The sequence below is a fragment of the Megascapheus bottae genome, chromosome 4, assembly GCF_031878675.1.
Source record: "Megascapheus bottae isolate mThoBot1 chromosome 4, mThoBot2.hap1, whole genome shotgun sequence".
In the NCBI taxonomy this organism is placed as follows: domain Eukaryota; kingdom Metazoa; phylum Chordata; class Mammalia; order Rodentia; family Geomyidae; genus Megascapheus; species Megascapheus bottae.
In genome coordinates this window covers 16282760-16297964 of record NC_143512.1, presented here as the reverse complement: position 1 = coordinate 16297964, position 15205 = coordinate 16282760, and the positions used below count along the sequence as shown (strand labels likewise).

Below are 15205 nucleotides of genomic sequence, written 5' to 3'. Positions count from 1 at the left end.
TTACTGAGCACTGTGCTCCATAACATTTATACATGCAGGGAGCATTAGATAAGTCAACATTATACATATTACTATATATACATTATATATGTCAAACAATATAAATATATAATTATGCTACATAATATATACATAATATACAATTATGATAATAATTATATATTCCTTGTTGGGTAATAATTATATATGTATCTACATATATGCATTTATACATATCCTTGTTGGGAGAGCTCTTTTAGAAAGATGGAAGACACTTGAACTTCTTTTCCAAGCTTTCTAGTAGCCAGGGCAAAGACAGGACCATTCTGGCCCAATGCATTTTTAGCAAAATCTGTCCTAAGTTCTGGGAAAAATTTCCCATTAATAGAAGAGACTCAGGGGAATATAGGTTACTTCTCTTTTCTTCACTGTTGAGACTGAATATGATGCTACAGATGACTTTTTCTGCCTTGAAATTATGAAGAAAAACATTATTTGTGTTAAAGCAAAAGGAAGACAAAGACTACACTACAGGAATTTTCTTCCTGTTTAATGTCTCAGACAATCATACCAGCACTTCAATATTTCTTCACTTTAAGTGCTATCTCCTGTTACTTGAAAGAGTAAGACACTGGACTCTTTCTTGCTAAACTTCTGCATATACTTTTTAACAATTTTCCATCCATCTCATCATAGCACAAAGGAACTATTCCTAAAAATACTCTGGCTCTATAAATTTCCAGGAATTGAGTTTCCCTGAATATCAAACACATACTCAACACAATCCTGAATCAGGATTGAGTATGATTCAAAAGAACAATGAGGTTGAAAGTTATTGGAAATAAGCTTTGTCCTGATATTCTCTTTTTGATTCTCTGAATATTATCCCTACTTCTAGTCTTACTGTCAGTGAAACAGTTCTGAGAGTTCAGTTAACTGCAAAGCAAAAATAGTCATATTTTTCCACATTCAAAATATGCTACTTCCATGGTATTTGCACTTTTCTGGGAAGATTACTTTTTCTCTGTTGCTAAAATTTAAACACTGACTTCTGGAAGATAGATTTCAATGAATGCTTAGTTCAAAACGCTAACATCATAATTTTACTAGCCTAAAGCAAACCTATATTTTACTGAAATATATTTCACTAAAAATTATATATTTTACTAAAAATGAGAAAGTACAATAACCAGAAAGGAAATAACAAACATTTCTTCCTCTTTTTTGCCAGTCCTGGCTTGAACTCAGGGCCTGAGCACTATCCTTGGGCATTCTCAAGGCTAGAGTTCTACCACTTGAGCCACAGCACCACTTTGGATTTTTCTGTGTATGTGGTATGGAGGAATAGAACCCAGGTATTTGTGCATGCTAGGCAGGCACTCTACCACTAGGTCAAACTCCCAGCCTCAGAAATAAGAAACATTTCTATCAGGGTTCTGATATTTGGCTTTATACACATAACACAGTTGATTAGTGGCTCAAGTGAAACACAGATATTTCATCAGAAAGAAAATTTAGAGCAGAAAAATAATCTACATTCTGAAATTAAAAGCCCAATGTTGGGAAAACTGGAGATAAAAATGATTCCTAGTGTGGGAAAGGAAGAATTTTTCTTTTTAAATATTTCTCCATTTTCTATTGAAAATGATATATCAAAGTGATATAACAAAACTTACCAGACCCTGTCTTTGTAGCCTTTTTTTTTCTTGATTCTCCAGTGGTTCTGGGGATTGAACTGAAAGTAAGCACTTCACCACTTAAACCATGCCATCACCTCCATCTTTTACCTTTTGATTTCCAGAACCGTCATGATGAATGAGACAGCATGTTGCTGGGACTTTTTCAATTGTATACAAAATACTATGTTGATTATTACATTCTAGATAACTTGTGTTGTTATATTGGATGATGTCAGCAACTCTGTTCAGCCATTACTGATTCCTTGACTTGAGTTAGACTCATGGCTAGGCATCTGGAATGGAGGAAGCTTACTAATGCATTGAACAGAAGATGCTTAGACACGTAGCTCTTCAGAGCACCAAGTGACCCAAAAGCATCAGAGAAGAAGAAAGCTATCTGATATATTTAGTGAAAGTAAACTGAATTGAGGTTCAAAAGAAAAATGATTATTATGTAGTCAGTGTGAAAGAAAGCAAATTCTAGAAGTGCTTCTGTTCTCTCACAGGTTTTCAGGGAATTCGAGTTAAAGCAGTCTTGCTAAAAAGCGAAGTTATTAGTAAGATATGGGCATAAGAGATAGCCAGAGAACCTGTAGTGAGAAGCTTGCATGACTTGACAAAGCGGTTCCTATGACTCCATTAATGAGGAGGCCTGGGGATAAGTCTTTGGCTGGCAAACCATCATCCCAAAGGCAGCATGAGGCCTAAAAGAAGTAAGGCTGATCAAGACATTCCCTAAGTGTACAGTTAAGAGCTGAAAAGCATTCCCTCCACCCTCCAAAAAAGGGGTGTGAATAAAATGTACTCAGAATTCCAAAAGTTCAGAAGTCCCTCGGCTCATCATTGTTGATAATTAGGGGTGTTCCACCTGTTAAGCCTGGGATATAATAATAATAATAATAATAATAATAATAATAACAATAATAATAATAATAAATCCATAACAGCAAACAAGCAGATAACGGAAACTGGATGATAAATCCGTTTCCCATCAAACTTTCTCACCTCTCTTAACACTTTACAGTGCAATTGTCTGCTCCGTACCTCTCTGTTCACTTTGTCTCTGAGGCTATTTTCTGTTTTGTCTAGTCTTCAATAACCTCTTTTCGAATTTTGTTTCTCTCTCCTCTTTTTTAAGTGCTCTTCTGCTGCTGCTGCTGCTTAGAAGGCCTTAGCAATCAAGAGAGGATACTAAACTAATAGTATATCTTTCTTGGATTGAAAGCTTCAAGATTGATTCTGGGTGTCTTCACTTCTTTCAGCAACCCTTTAGAATGTCATAAATATGAGTGGCTCTGTAGTTGTAACTTCACTCTTGCATAGTGGCCTTGGGTTATGGGCTATATAATACTGTCCTCAGCTATTATTTTGGGTTTAAGTTGATCAGAGAATATGACTTACACAATTACCAATTGGAAATAATTTCAAGTAAAGATAGAAAATATTGTCTAGTTAATAGTGGCAGCATGAAAGAGAAGGAAAGAAGCATTGAATGCACATATCTGCACTTTGTCTTTCTGACGTCAGGAAAAAGTATATATTACTTGTTCTTCTTTGGATGGTTTATAGTGATTAGCAAAAAAAAACACAAATAAGAAAGACAGGAAAGTTATAAGGAAATCAGATTTTAGCATTAGACATCTTAAATTTTCTTTGCCCAAGCAATTTGGTTTAAGAAAAGAAATTGTCATAATATCTTTGTGTTGCTGTGACCTTGAATGTACTAGGCAAGAAAGAGCTCCACTAAGCTATAACTCCATCCCAACAATATATTTAAAATTCAAAACTATACCATACTTGATCACTTTACATTTTCTTTTATTCCCCTGATTCTGTTTTGCACATCTGAGTGTTCTGTTACTATTGACACCGAATGCTCTGAAAAGATGAGCTTCTGGGCTAAGATTTTTACCACCCATTGTGGGTCCCTCAGAGGTAGCCTTCTCTTTACATCTATAGAGAGAATTTGTGTACAGCTGCCTCTTTCTGCCTGCTGACAGCCATGATGGAAGGGCACTCAGCTGGCACTCACTTTTTAGAAAGAATTACTATGGCAAATATCAAAGTCTCATTATTTGAAGGTGAACAGTAATCGATTTCTTTATATGTGCGTTTCTCCTGAACGACGGTGAAAGTAACTAAGGTTAAACCCTATTTATTTTTATGTTGCTCTTTCACTGATTATTTATTGAAAGATGGGGAGACATGAAACTTATTTGCCAAAAAAAATCTGTAGGATTCAATCTTGACAGATTGAAATATTGTTTTAGATGATGCAAAATCTACTATTTTTTGTCTCTAATCGTAAAAATGAAATTTTATTTTGGGAATAGATAATTCAGGCATGATACTGAAAATCAACAAATGTCTGTAATAATCAGATAGAAAAGGAGAGTTTTTAACCAGTATCATAATATTCTGTTGATAAAGGAAATTTGATTTCATTTTTATTATTAATAGTCTCACTTTCTAGGTGTAAGTAGAATTGTATAAAATGAAGGTACTGACCTTTCCAGGTAAGAAAAAAAAACTATACATTATTGGTACTTTTTTTAGCTCTTGATATTGGTACTTTTTTCTTCCATATTTTTGTCATGTTTTATGAAAACAAAAAAATAATTTTCAAAAGTTATAATACTTATGGAGCTGAACAAGTTTTCTAAGTTGATGATGAACAAGTCACGAGTAAATATACAACTTGAAATATAAACAAAGCTTTTCTTAAGCACTTAATACAAACAAGGAAGCTTTGAAACAACAAATGTCACAAAAAATAAAATTTAAATTTAAATAATAAAATTCAGAATCAAACTTGTACGTAACTGAGTAACTTCCTGGTCCGTTTCTTGGATTCTGAAATTAGGCACTCCTGAGCAAATAAATGTCTTATCTGTTCTTCTCTCCTCTGTAAGAAGTTCTGGCACTAAATGTATGCATTTGTCTTTAGTTTTGTCTCTTTCTATTCCTGAGATTATTAACTCAAAATCTGAACAAGGTCTTTTCTCCTGAATCCATGGGTATATGGTACCCACCATATTATATGTCTGTCTCCTGGTATTAGGTGAGTCATCTCCAGATTAGAGTGGCAATTTGCTCACTTGCTTTTGCCATCCTCCCCCCACCTCCTTCATGTGCTCCTTCATACTTAGTGCATGGTTTCACATAATTCATATGTGTCTACTTGGCTGCACTTATTTACCAAAACTTGTCCAGGGCCCAGCATTTTTAGTGCCATAAGTAAGTAATTTAATACTGGTCTTAAATGCATAGTTTCTAAAAGACAATAGCACTCTAAATACATTGAATAATTTTAGGAACTATTAGACAGCATTATTTTCAAAAGTGATAATGTCTACTTAACCGTATGAGAGCATTTCACATGGAGCATAATGATTTTTCAGATGTAAATAAATAGATATGGCATAGTCCCTTACACTTTGGGAAAGATCTAACTTCATAAAACTTGACATGATAGATACAGGGGCAAGTCCATAATGAAAACATTGTTTTCCACAGCTACACTTTGCAGTGTACTTAAGCATCTATGCATAGTACATGCTATGTTCTAACCATGTGTACAATTTATGCGTTTGCAAGTTCCCTTGCATTGGGGCTCCAGTCCAGAACTACAGCATCTAAATGTTGGATTATCTTCCTCATCAAATTGCTGTAATAAAATTTAGCCACACTGAAGATTTGATGCTCTGTATTCCACACACAGAATTCTCGAAATCCCATCTTATAAGTTCAGTATCACTGAGAGGGAGTCTCGTCACATACCGATTCACCACATTCTGATCTCCTGAGTGCCAATGGCCCACTTGGTATAGGGAGTAAATTGCCTGCTTTATTCTAACAAAGAGACTGAAAGTGGAGAGAATCCTGAAGGAGTATATAATTGGAACACATAAGATGAATACTTCTTCAAAATTTTGTCAGCTTAAAGTAGTTGTACAAAGGAGTTGCCATTTAACAGAGCAGTTTATGAGTACAATATACCTTGATCAGTGTCACTCCTTTCAACATTCTCACCCATTCCTTCCTTTTCTCTGCCTCCTCCTTCCCTCACTCTTCTTAATTCTGTAAGATATACACCATATTCTTGTCTGCTTTCCTCTTCTCCTCCTCATTCTTTCATCCCTTTCTTCTTGACCACTCCCTTCCCCTTCGTAGTAGTGACTTCCTGGAGTTTTATTTTGCTAAAATTTCGTTTTGACTTTCTAAGGGATTGCACCATGTGAATCTACCATATTTCAATGAATATATTTGTATACACTTGCATACCACCTAATGTATTTACATAAGATTTGTAGATAAATCTGACTTTTACATATAAGAGAAAATATAGATCCTTTGTCTTTCTGGGCCTGACTTACCTCACTTAACATGATTTTTTTTCCAAGTCTTTGCATTTCTTTACAAATGGTACAATATCATTCTTCCTAATGGATGAATAATACATATATATATATATATATCACATTTGCTTGATCCATTCATCCATGGAAGAGCATCTGAGCTGATTCCAGTCCTTGGCGGTGGTGAGATAGACTGGATAACAACAATCTCAGCCATCATTACTTTATGTTATCAGGTTATCATCTATGAAATGAACTTTGGCTGAAGGTTTTACCTCACTTCTTCACACGTAAAAGGCTATTAGCTTCTATGCAGATGCGTTTCATAGATGAAGAAACTGAGGTGCAGCAAGGTTACCATCCTTCAACTACCTTGTCCTTCTATAGATTAGGTTGGGCCAAAAGCCATAAACACAGATAAATACACGGAGGCTTCAGAAAGGTAGGAATTCAGGGGTTAAGACCAAGGGAGGTATAAATTAAAAAGTCCCACTTAAAAAAAAAAGTTTCAGGTGCATTGCAATAATAGGTGCCTGTGTATATTCTTCTTCACTTCTTTTTACCCCCAGATTCAGTTCTAGGAAGTTACTGGGTGGCATAATGAATGAGAAGCACTTTACATTCTATAATTAAAAGTCAAATCTGTCTCAAATTCAACATATGTGCAATCGATTCTTTTGGGTCAGGAGTGGGTGACAAATACTAATAATTCCAGTGATGTTATTATTCTGGAATAGCTAACTCTGTAATTTGGGACGATGGAAAAATCAAAAGTTGAACATCTCTGAGTCATTAGTATGTTAAATATTTATAAAAAAAGTCAACTTGCATTCAGCTAGTGTATTTCTTCACAAGTATTTGCCCCATTATACCAATATTGTGATGTCATGAAATACAGCACCATCTTTTAAGATCCAGAAAAATATTTGGTAGCATTGACAACCTTTGCTTCTGGCCAAGATGAAGTGAAAGGGAATTTATTTCCTCCTTCCTTTGGAAACAAAATACCAGACCCCCCCAAAAAAACCATAAAAAATGGGTTTTTCAGTTATTGGATATCAGGCAGCCTAGGGTAGCAAACCTCGAGGATAGGAATAAATACCAGCCTAGAATCACCTGAAGTGTGTTTCCAGGCTGCAGTGGGGGAGAGAAAAATCAAGAGGGTCTCAGCACTCCCCCTGCATTTATTCCCCTCCTCAGATCTCAGCAGAGTGTAGATTAGATTAGCACAGAAATGAGACACAGTTGCCCAAGGCCTGGAGCAGCCACAGTTTACATTAGCCATGTGTGTAGTTCAGGTATGGATAGGAAGTGACTGTGTTCTTAATAGGAGTGGGAAAATATAACAAAGCTTACAAACAAGGCCCAACCTTTCAAAACTATTAAATAATATTAAAAATAGCAAAATATTAAGGAATGTTAAAAAATTAAGTAATATTACTTAACTGCACCAGAATGAAGCTTTAAAAATCATAAAGTATCTACATTTATATTAATATCACATCCAAGAGGATAAAATTCACCATGTCAAAATTCAAAAGCTTCTGAAGAAGAAGCAAGAAAAAAGTTTCACCAGTAAAAATAGACATATAATGAAAACATTAGAAATGAAACTAAAGTTATTAGAAGTATATTCCACGTATTCAAGGAGTTAGAAGAAAACTGAAAATGTTAAATAGATTTATACAAAATGTTTTATTAGCATCAATTAGTTTTATAAAAATGGATATTTTGACATATCCATATATTCATAAAATGGAACTTGATTAGACTCACCCATTCCTTTATCATCTTCAGCAAAATATTAGCAAAATAAGGTAGGTTCAGAAGGACAAAGGTTACATTTTCTCTAATATGGATGCCAGATTTAAAATATAAATACATATTTCAATATAAATATTATAAATTGTATACAATTTATATTTTATTTATTTTATTATTTTTGTATTTTAATATATTTGCATTGTTTACATATTTTTGAATTTTATATAACTTAGATGTTTTAAACATATATAAGGTATATATTATTTTATATAATTTATGCTTTAATATAAGACATACATTTTATATAAATATATCCATATATAAACACACATAGATCATACACAGACACATATATGACATATTTGTAATTGTGGGCCTGTTTAGAGGCTTAATAGGAGGGGAAAAAACAGAATGTTAGATGATAAACTAAACCAAGATACATTACATTTGTGAATGAAGATGGTCAAATGAGACTCACTAAAAGTTGTGTAATGAGATAAAGATGGGGAAAATGGATGATTAAGCAGGGGGTATCAGTTTTATTTATAGAGATATTTGTGTGAGTGTGTGTGTGTGTGTGTGTGTGTGCTCGCGTGCGCATACACACATGCACATATATTAGTCCTAGGCTTTGAACTCAGGCCAGAGCACTATTCCTGAGCCTTCATGTTCAAAGCTAGCACTCTGTCACTTGAGCCACAGCTCCATTTTTGAATTTTTGGTAGCTAATTGGAGATAAGAATATCATGAACTTTCTTGTCCCAATTGACTTCAAATCATGATCCCCAGTTCACAGCTTTCTGATTAGCTAGGATTACAAGTATGCATGAGCCACTGACACTTGGGTAGAAGATTTTTTTTGCCAGTCCAGGGGCTAGAACTCAGGGCCTGAATGCTGTCCTTGAGCTTTCCCAAGGTTAGAACTCCACCAGTTGAGCTACAGAACTATTTCCAACTTTTTTCTATGTATGTGTGCCAAGGAATCAAATCCAGGTCTTCATGCATGCTAGAAAAGTACTCTACCATTAGGCCAAACTCCTGGGCCCTAGAAGATATTTTTTAAAAGATTGAAATCAAATATCTAGAGATGAAAATCTTTATGTAACTATCACATTCAAGATGAAAAATATATTATGCAGAATTAACAACATATTAGATAGGAGAAACAAAAGCCTACTGACCTTGAAGACAGCATCCAAAATCTATCCCAGTTGAGACACTGAGAAAGAAAACAGAAAATGAACAGACATCACGAAACTATGGAAACATCTTAATATATACAGTTAGAGTCAGTGAAGAATGATGGGATGTAAAATTATTTTTAAAGAAATAATTTTTCCATAATTTTCCAAGGCAAGCGTCTTTACAAATCTCATCATAACTGACATAAAGAGAAGGATGTAGGAACATTATATTCTGTCTTTTAACTGAAAACAAAGAAAAACAACAAAAATAGAAATAGAAAAAGAGACATATGTGAGGAACAGAGATAGGATGACAGCAGATCTCTCATCTGAAATGCTGCAGAGATGGTAGAATGCCACCATCAAGGCACTGGGAGAAAGATACAGAGACCTGAAATCCTAAACACAATGAAATGGTTTTCAGAAATTCAGAGAAATCATACCTTCCTCAGATAAACAAACCTGATTACCACTCCTCGTGAGTGGACAGATCTACAATGCCAGAGTGAATTTGTGCATCGCTAGATAGAACTGATTAATATGTGTCATATTTCAACTCTATGTGTGCTACTCAAAAGCAGATAGTGGTAGTGCCTTAACCAAGAATAACAGAAGCCATATTCCCCAAGGTCCTCAAACACAGCCACATAAGTTTATGAACGGAGATGGACATGGAACCTCTGTCCGGATCAATGTTGTCCCAGCTTACATGATCCTATCAATTTGTTGTTTAATAAACCCATTTATTAAGTGTAAATATGCTACAACTCCTCAGTATTCATTGGTATTAACCTAAAGGTTTAATTCATTTAATTCAACTTTAGTCATTCATTTTCTTCTTTTCATACATACGACATTTCATGTCATACTACATATCAGTCCCCATGTTTTGATCCATGTGACAAAAGAAAATAAGACAAACCCTGCTCTCCAGGGATGAATTTTTTTGCTTTGATTAGAAACACACAAGTAACTATGGTGATATCAGAATCATGCCCAGGGATAGGAAGCATGTGCTCTGGAAGGCAGAGGGGAATATTTATTTGGCTGTGGAGTTGGAAGAAGATTTAATACAGAATATTGTATTCATCTGGGTTGAATGTTCTCTGATTGTTATTGCTGTTTACAAACGAACCCCACCCCTCACCCTCACCATTTTATCATACTTAAACATTCTTTGGGTCAAAGCTTCAGACAGGGCCTTGTGGAAATGGTGGCTCTCTCTAATATCTAGAGCTGGAGCTGAGGAGAATCACGTGTTTGGGGGTTTGATGACAGGAAGAAGGATGAATCTAGAGTGGTCTCCTCTCATGAATGTGGTATAAATGTGCCTCAAAGGGATGGTCACATGTGGCTTATTGAGCCAGGTTGCCTGTCACAACAGCCCCATTTGGCTTTTCCATTGTGCTTCACAATGGCCTTAAGACAAAGAATCTACACTGTAGTTCAGGGACCCCTAAATTAAGTAACAAGCATGGTCAAGGCTACACAGACTTACAATCATAACCCAGAGGTCACATGGCTTCCATTGTGCCACTCTCTGAGTTATTAGCAATTTACAGTACACACACACACACACACACACACACACACACACAGGTTCAAGGGAAAGAGAATTCGATTCCAACACTATGTGAAAGAGGAGTGGCCAATTCTGGAAGAGTGTGGAAGTAGGAAATACTGTTTCCAGAATCTCATGAAAATAAAGTTTGGCCCAGGAAAGATGGTCTGCCTGGGAGTGATCTGTCGGGATGTGTGCAGCTTGACCCACGCTGTCACTCGCACCTGTGCCTGGAGGTGGCGCAGTCGCAAATTGGGTGTGCATAGTGAAGGACCTTTTCTCACTAACAAAAATTAGACTTGAGTTTGTAGATAATAAGATTTCATCTTAAAGGGACTTGCTTCTGTTTTGAAATCAAGGCTTAGCTTAAGTTCATGTATGACTGAGGAAGATTAAGTATGCAAGTATGTAAGGTAGTGAAAACAAATGCAATCATGCCCATAGAGACACAAAGGAGAAAGTGAACAGTAGCAACAGAAATACCAAAAAAAAGTAAAATTTAAAAATAAATCAATGTGAGTGGAATTATGGCTGACTGGCTGGAAGGATGCTTAAGGCAAAAAGGCCTTTGGGACCCAGAACCTGGCTCCTTTGCCTGATCTGGATACCTCTCGTGATGGAAAGCAATGTGGATCAAGGCTTTCTACAGATTTTCATCAGGTCACTGGAGATTGCTTTTTTTAAATCTATTCTACAAATGATCTTCAAACCAGTAGAAAGTAGCGGTTAAGGTCAATGGAAATGGCAGATCCTGAAAACTGATAAAATGGCATATTTACTTTTAAGTTCTTTAAATTCATGTATATTGTTTCTAATTTTTCCTCGATAGTGAAAACTTAATTTATGCTGCTTCATTTTTCTTCCCAATAGGAAAACTAGCCAGAACATTGTTTTTCTCCCTGTAATGACTGCTTCTTCTTTATCCTGTTGGAGTTTTAGAAATTCAGCCTTCCTTCTACCAACTCCTGAGACATTATCAATTAACCACACACAGCTCATCGAACACAGCATAGCTGTAATTAAACTAAATTACTATGTAGTAGCTTTCATTGCACAAAGACAGTTTTGTTAGGACCATACAGAGAATTTAATTACATGTCTAGACACCCCTTGAATTCAGAGCAGCCATATTTTCTTTGTCTCTTTCAAAGACAATATGAGTTTGTTGTGGTTGCATTTTTTAAAAAAAAATTAGATGATGAAATATATTTGGGGTTTCCTCTTTTTACTTTTCAGTAATACATTATATCTTAATGCATGCTTAATTAAGGAATCACGTATACATTTTTAGGTAGAGGTTTTGGGGCTGGTTGCAGGGAAAGAAGATTGACAGTACTGAGGTTTGAATTCAGTGCCTTGTAACTTGCTAGGCAAGAATCCTGTTACATCTACATGCATTTTTTGCTTTAGGTTACTTTGTACTTTCCTTTCCTTTCTGATAAAGTTTTACATTTTTGCCTGGGCTAGCCTGGGACCATGATTCTCCTATATATCCCTCTCATATAGCTTAGATTGCAGGTGCACACCACTATCTTTAGCTTATTTGTTGAGGTGACATTTCACAGACTGGCGTTCTATTGCAGTATAAAAATGAATTGAAAAGCAAGTAGAAATGGACTAGAGGTGCAGTTCAGTGATGATTTGCCTAGCATGCACAAGACTGCTGGTTCAATCCCCAAAGTAGAGGCAGAATGAGACAAGCACACACAAACTTACTTGATTTAAATACACATTCATCTCTTTTTTGTGTGTGTGCCAGTACTGGGGTTTGAACTCATAGCCTGAGCATTTTTGTTCAAGGTCAGTGCTCTGCCATTTGAGCCACAGCTGCTCCATTTGTAGTTTTTTGTTGATTAATTGCCCTAGCTGACTTAGAACTACAGTCCTCAGATCTCAGCCCTCTGATCAGCTAGGATTACAAGCCATTGGTTCTGGCGTGAAATCCCTTTATCACTGAGTTTTTAAGCAATGAACAGAAAGGGGAAAACACTAATTCTAGAACAAATATTTTCTTACCTACATACATAATGCTTCAGAAAAGAGCACATTTTCCAACTCTTCAAATAATTTCGTTTTTAATAAATTGATTGTCATGGTGATGTATAGATGGGTTACAGTTACATTCGTAAGGTATTGAGTACATTACTTCTTGAACATTGTTACCCCTTCCCCTGTTTTTCTGTCACTTTCTGTCCCTCCTCAAATGATTTCTTAAAGTGACATCTTAGGAAGAGCATGAGAGAGCGGTGCTAACGTACAAATAGCTACCACTTCTGGAGTAATATATTAACTCACCACATGCTGCTGATGCCCACCTGCCATCTCCTTTTCTCACTGCAACCCAGAGTGAGTGCCACATTGAGCAATGAAAATCAGAGGAGGACATGTTGTCTAAGTCAGATGGTTGGTTCTTGGTATACTTGGCTCTATTGTCCCTGTTTCTCATGAAATTGTTCTTTTAAAGTTATTTCCAAAATTACATGAATATTAGTGCTCATTTCTTATGTCAATTTTTGATTGGAACTGAGGGTGTAGTATTGGAACACAATTTTCTCCTTAAAGTTTGCACTGATTTGTGCATACCTCCCTATTTGTGCTTCTAATTTCCGTGTGTGTGTGTGTGTGTGTGTGTGTGTGTGTGTGTGTGTGTGTGTGTGTGTGTGTGATGGAGCTTGAATTCGGCCTGGGTTCTGTTCTTGAACATTTCAGCTCAAGGCTACCACCCTACCTCTGGACTTGGTTGTCCCTGATCTCTTCAGCTCAATACTACCACCCTACCCTTCAGCCAAGCCCCACTTCCCATTTTCTAGAGGTTAATTGGAGATAAGAGTTTCAGGTCCTTTTTTACCTGGGCTGGCTTTGAACCTTGATCCTCAGATGTCAGCCTCCTGAGTAGCTAGGATTATAGGCGTGAGCCACTGCACCCAGCTTCTAATTTCTTTATTAAGGGTTTCCACTTGTTTGGATAAGCTTTAGTGCATAGGTACTTCTACACAGATTTGTTATTTTTGACTCAACTAAATTATTAGACTAATGTCAATCTCTTAAATTCTTTAATTGTTAAGAGTTTTCTTTCTCAAAATGGTTATTTTTGTTTTTATTCTAATTCCTCACTTTTCTTTTGCTTAGTTTATCGGTGATTGTCTCATTTTATCATAGCCTGTTTGTATGTCTGTTTTCTGGAGTTATTTTATCTATGTTGATTTCTCATGATTTAAATAATATACATAATCAGCAATATCCTCATAGTTTTTAATAACTATTTCTTTATTAGCTGTATTAAATAATATTCAGTATTAGATAATGCCACATTTTTCCATGCACATTTCCCCTTGGCCATATATTTTTGTGTGGGGGGTCGGGGGCTTGAGGGTTTTATGGTCAGTTGAAGGGCTTGAACTCAGGGCCTGGGTACTATCCCTGAGCTCTTTTGCTCAAGGCTAGTGTTCTACCACTTTGAGCCACAGCACTACTTCTGATCATATAGTTTGGTTTTGGTTTTGGTTTTGCCAGTCCTGGGGCTTGAACTCAGGGCCTGAGCACTGTCCTTGGGCTTTCTCAAAGCAAAATTTCTACACTTAAGCCACAGCACTACTTCTGGCTTTTTTTCTGTATATTTGGTACCAAGGAATCAAACCCAGGTCTTTGTGCATGCTAGGCAAGCACTCTATCACCAGGCCAAACTCCCAGCCCTTGATCATATAGTTTTGAGGGGACAAAATTTGTTCCCATTTATTCTTCATGCACAGTGATCTTCAAGTGGTGAGATTAGAGGTATATGTTCAGTGACTTTAGAGTTATATGTTTTAAAGTCTAGTTTGAAAATAAAAAGACAAATGTTTACTATTCCACTTATAAACTTTTTTATATGTCTTCAAGTGCTGTAAAACAGATGGTTTCAAAGTGTAGTCTGATAACACAGACCTCTCATTAAGTCCATAATATCAAAGCTATTTTAGTATACATGGAGCCATGTTTTCCTCATTTGTAAAGTATGGTAAGATTTTGTAAGTCAGTCTCTGTGATTTTTCACATAGATACAGAAGCCAGAAGTCAATGAAATTTGCAAAGCTATGAAACATCATTCTACTCAGTCATTTTTATCTCAGGAAAATAATTCTTTTTATTCAAATATGTTGTATATGTTAGTTTCACTTGCTTATTACTGTTTTAAAGTTTCTTAGCAAGCACTTTTTATTTCATATGTCACAGTTACACACATCTAACTGTTCAAAGAGTAATTAAGAACTATTCCCTGTTTGTACATTTCTTACATACAATATGGTTTTAGATATAAAATATACAAATTTTAGTACATTACTTTCTTGATGTTTTTGTAATACCAATTCCAGCCACTATGGCACTGTGCCTAAAGAGAACTCTGATAAGCAAATATTTCATCCAGGGAACTGATTATTAGAAAAATAAAAGAAAGAAAGAAACCTAAAATTACATTTATCTTCTGCTAACTGTTCTTAAACTGTTGTTTTGTTTTGTTTGTTTATTCAATTTGATTTGTTTTTTCCCTAATGCATGCTAAGCAAAATGACCCAGCACTGAGCTACCTCACAAACTATTTATTAAATGATACAAATTAAGATAGGTTGTCCTTTATAACGTTTATTTCTTTATAACATTTATTGTTTGTGTGCTAAAAATAAATGCTTTAGTACAGAATGT

General features: G+C 35.6%; 1 protein-coding gene across 1 annotated transcript in view; it reads left to right on the top strand.

Moving 5' to 3' along the window:
* Camk4 (calcium/calmodulin dependent protein kinase IV) overlaps positions 1 to 15205 on the top strand; it is a 203751-nt gene that overhangs the window by 155583 nt on the left and 32963 nt on the right. The window lies entirely within an intron of this gene.